Raw genomic sequence first — 4,971 nt, 5'->3', positions numbered from 1 at the left:
TATAGTTTAACACTAATAATTTAGTATTGTTCAATGCAATCAAGCTCAGTACAATGAATTTAATTCAATCAATAAATTATTTGTTTTTCCACCCATCGAATAAAAAGCCAAAATGGTTAGGTCATTATAATTATATAATTATATAATTATATAATTCAATCAACAATGAATAAAAGGCCATAATAGTTACCAAAGCAATATATGAAGAAATTTTTAGGTCAGTATAATAATATAATTATAATTTATATAAAAGCAAAATATTACTATTACCATTATAATAAAATATGTGATTTAATGATTATGTGTACTATAGTTATTAGACTAGAGATTTGGAATTTAAATCTTAACCCTCTTAATTTTTTCATAAATTCTCGGATGAGATAGTCTTGTCATTAGACGGTCTCATACAAAATATGCTATTTTTTTTTTCTAATTAAACCATCGACCAAATAAGTAAAAAAGTAGCACTAAAAAGTAATGACTACTCTAAATTAAACCATGGACCAAATTTGCATAGAAAACCAAAGCATAAATACAGATCACATATTCACATTCCCAGCAGACATACTGTACAGTATACACAATACACATATGCTCCTACACTAATCAGTTTAGCATTAAAAGCGTTAAACCCCTCACCAAACACAAAACACAAACATTTTAGACCACATCTTTTCAAGTTACATCCATTTCATACCTACTTAAATGAGAAGTAGTATTTTAGAAATAATTTTAAAAAATATTGATAAAATCAATTTATTTGGCAATTTTAGCTTATTTGGAATAAATAAAGTTGAATGGTCGTCAATAAATTTTTAGATTTTGACTAAACTAAATCAAATCCAAATCGAATCACATTACAAAAAATCAAAATCAAATCAAATCAAATCATAAATCAATTTAGACCCATAAACATGTATAACAAATCAAATGCCATTTTTAACGACAAATTCACTACATACTTTTTGTTGTGCAATATTTTTTTTATAGTGTAATTGATTTTCTACTTTCTCTATTTCAAAATACTTGTGACGTTTTATTTTTTATGTACTCTTATGCATTAATTTGACCTTAGTATCTTTAATAATCATGTATAGTAATTAATAATAATATAAAAAAGGAAAATATACCTAGAATAATCCAACCCTATCTTCGATTTTCCTACAATAATCTCAATTATCAATTAACCATGAATAATCTTATGTATTGTATCATTTTACCCGGAGTGTTGTTGGATGACCTGCAACCGATTGAGTAAAATATAAGTTAATTTCGTTTTTTTTTATTTTCTTTTTAAAATTGATTTAATGTTATTTTATCTAATTTATTGCAAAGTACCACCCAACTCTTTTTACTTTCCATTCCAGTGACTTCCCAACACCTTCATTGGAGCAAGCTTTGGTAATTTTCATCATCATCTTTGACGACGCAGCAGTGAAGAAGATTAATTTGCTGATTTTCGACCTTCATTATCTAGCTATCAATGGTAAGTTTTCTTAATTTTATAAAATTAAATTAGGGTTTCGAATTTCCCCTTTTCATTTGCAATTATGCATTCTAAATTTTTTTCTTGATTTGATCTATGCTAGGCTAGCCTGTGTGATTCCTTTACAATAAAATGGTGGTTTGGTGGGGTGTTTAAAAAAACAAAGGTTGAATTAGTGTATGTGGGTGGTATGTGTAAATCCATGAGCATAGAACCTGACAAGTTATCTTGGTTTTAACTTAAGGGAATAGTTGAGGAAAACATTGGTTTCAAGTCTCCATTTACCTTATACTACTTGGATCCTAAGGCAATGGTGTATTTGAGCTGGTGAAAATGGTGTATTGTACTACACAGAGCATTGTAAGGTCTGTGGGAATTGAACTTTCAAATGGCGAATGAAGGCATTGTGTGAGACATATATATGCTAATTGGAACAAAAGCTTCAAGGGTGAAGAGATGAAACTTTTATTTTGGAGGTGTGCAAAAGCTTATAATGAAGTTGATTTTAATGATGGAATCACAAAAATGGAGAAAGTAAACTATGTTGCTGCTAAAGCATTTAAATTAGCTAATCCTCGTTTATTTTGTCGAGCTTATGTGAAGGTTGATACAAAGTGCGATGTGATATTGAGTAACATGGCCGAAACTTTTAACAATTACATCATGCATGCTAGATCAAAACATTTGATTGATATGCTTGATGATATTTGAACAATGCTAATGAAGAGGATAGCTACAAAGAGGGAACAATGTGCAAGCAAGTGGAGTGGATTGTTATGTCCCAAAGTACAAGCTATGTTGGATAAAGAGAAAGAAGAGGCATCTAATTGCATTGTTCTACTGTCTACTACTACAATATTCCAAGTTGCTCATCACATTGACGTATTAGAGGTGGACATAGAAAAAAGAACATATACGTGCAGGAAATGGGATCTTAAAGGGATTCCTTGTTGTCATGCTATTGCCTTAATTAGTTACCTACATAAAGATGTCGAGTCATTTGTGGATGAATTACACCAAAGCTGCATACACAAGGGCTTATACAGGTAGCATAGCTCCTTGCATTGGAGATCGTCATTGGCCTAAATTGATATGTCCATTGATCCATGCCCATCAAAATCGGTCTTGAAGACCAAGAAAGTCACGAATCAAAATTTCTCATGAGGACCCGAAGAAACTTGGGAAACTCACAAGACATGGCATGCAGATGAGTTGTGGCATTTGTAAATCTACTGCACATTATAAACGAAATTGTCCAGAAAAGGGTAAAGCTGCTGACCCTACACCACCATCAATGAAGAGAGGAAGAGGAAGACCAAGAAAAAATGTTAATGATAGAAGAGTAAACCCAGAATCACAACTATGTCAACCAGCCCATCATCAGCTAACTGCACATCCTGGGGCAATAAGTAGAAGCGGAAGAAGGATCCAAACAGGGCAAGGGAGCAAAGGTGGTAATCCAAGTAGTTCTGTTACAACTGCTGAAACGGTAAGTTAGTTAAACTTTATGCCAAAAAACTATTACACATCAAATAAATGTTCAGTCAACCTAATAATTACTATGTTCCTTTTTAACAGTGCAAGCGTAAAAGAGGAAGGCCAAGCAAGGGAAGCCAAACTCATGTAGATGTACTCTCAACTCAAGCATCAACAACCAAGCAATGAAGAATCTTTATTAATATTGAGATTAATAGTTAGTACAACATTTAAGAGCTTTTGTAAACGATGAAGCATATGTATAATTAATGTATTGTTAATGACTTAAGTGTTGCTTTTGTAAACCTTAATATTTTGTCAAACATTAAGTATGGTAGTGATATTTTGTCAATGTAATGGAATATATGGCAGTGATATTTTGCCAAATATTTTGTAAAGGAATATATTAGGAAATGGGATATAATTTCATTACATTAATTGTCTTACATTTTTGTAGGATTTTCATTACATTGTACTAATCATGTTAACATAAATAAGAAGATTACAAATAATAACCATGATGCAACAAGCACAAATCCTAAAGCTTTTGTTGCATTTATTTGTTTAGCAAGTTTAATTTTCAACAAAGCTTCACTCTCCTTCAATTTTTGTTTCTTCATCTTTAATTTGTCAATTTTCTCAAGTAAAATAGAATTTTGTTCCTCCAAACAATATGCTCCTCCAAATGCTTCCGACTTGATTACATCATCCTCCCACTTGAAAAATTTGCAATTTAAGTCCTATAAACAAAATACAATCAAAATTAGCTAAACTAAATTACTTTACTAAAATAAATCATAACCACAAAAATTAAACCATAACTTATAGGCCAAAGACCACAACCATAAAATCAATGCCCAACTCTAGAACCTTTTCTAGCAGTTTGCAATTTTGCTAGAACACCATGTTTATATTTAGGGCTTTCCCTTGCAATTGACCTTCTAGCAGTTTGGGTGTGGGTTTTAATATAGGAGAGAAGCAGTAGAGGAAGACGATAATGCTGGGTTAAATGAGAGAAAAAAGCAACGGCTAGTTTACCGGAAAAACAAGTCAAAAATGATTCCACAACACTCCGGGTAAACTGATACAATACATAAGATTATTCATGGTTAATTGATAGTTGAAATTATTGTAGGAAAATCGAAGAAAGGTTGGATTATTCTAGGTAATTTTTCCTATAAAAAATAGATAGTAATAATCATTGCATTTAGACGAATTCAACAAAATCCCACATAACTATGTATTAAATTATTGATTAAAAACTAAAGCCAAATTAATAAGATGAATTAATTGTGTTAAAATCCTAATGTTGAATCTACTATGAAAGGTGGAAGTATAATTTTTTTTATATCTTCATGGGTATTGCAATATCTTTTTTTTTTTTACTATGATTCATACTCCTTAATAAAAAAAACATATTCATATCTTTAATTTATATTTTCATCTCATTCGTTTATTTTCCTATTTCACTCAAAAAATATTAGCTAGTCTTATATGAGATCGTTTCATCATGAAACAGATTCATTTAAAGGCCCCATTAGTTAAAAACAAAAATTCTTAATCAATAACCGTGACTTGTAAATCACAACAAAATGACAAAAAAAATAAATATTAAAACAAACAAAACCAAAAAAATATAAATTAAGATAACAAAATTTTCACCCTATCACATCTACATCCTACCACACAAAGGTGGTTTATTAACCTCATATATAACCGTTATTCACTAAAACCTTCTCAGTTAAAAAACATATATTAAAAGCTAAATTTTCACTTATAGAAGAAGCATTTTTTTATAGTTTAAACTGACTTAATTAAAGTCACCTCACGTTGAGACGTTCTCAATAGAACAAATAGTGAATTAGTGAAAAAATATTTATATTTGTCCCTTGTATTATTTTTGAGTCCCTTGTATTATTTTTGAGTTCCTTGTATTATCTCGTTTACAAATTGTATACTTACAAAAAGTATTGAAACATAGATAGAGTAGTGGTTTTATTCAAAACATA

Source organism: Amaranthus tricolor, chromosome 1, assembly GCF_026212465.1.
Source record: "Amaranthus tricolor cultivar Red isolate AtriRed21 chromosome 1, ASM2621246v1, whole genome shotgun sequence".
NCBI classification, from domain to species: Eukaryota; Viridiplantae; Streptophyta; class Magnoliopsida; order Caryophyllales; family Amaranthaceae; genus Amaranthus; species Amaranthus tricolor.
The sequence above is the reverse complement of the archived record's forward strand: the minus strand, read 5'-3'. Positions refer to the sequence as shown.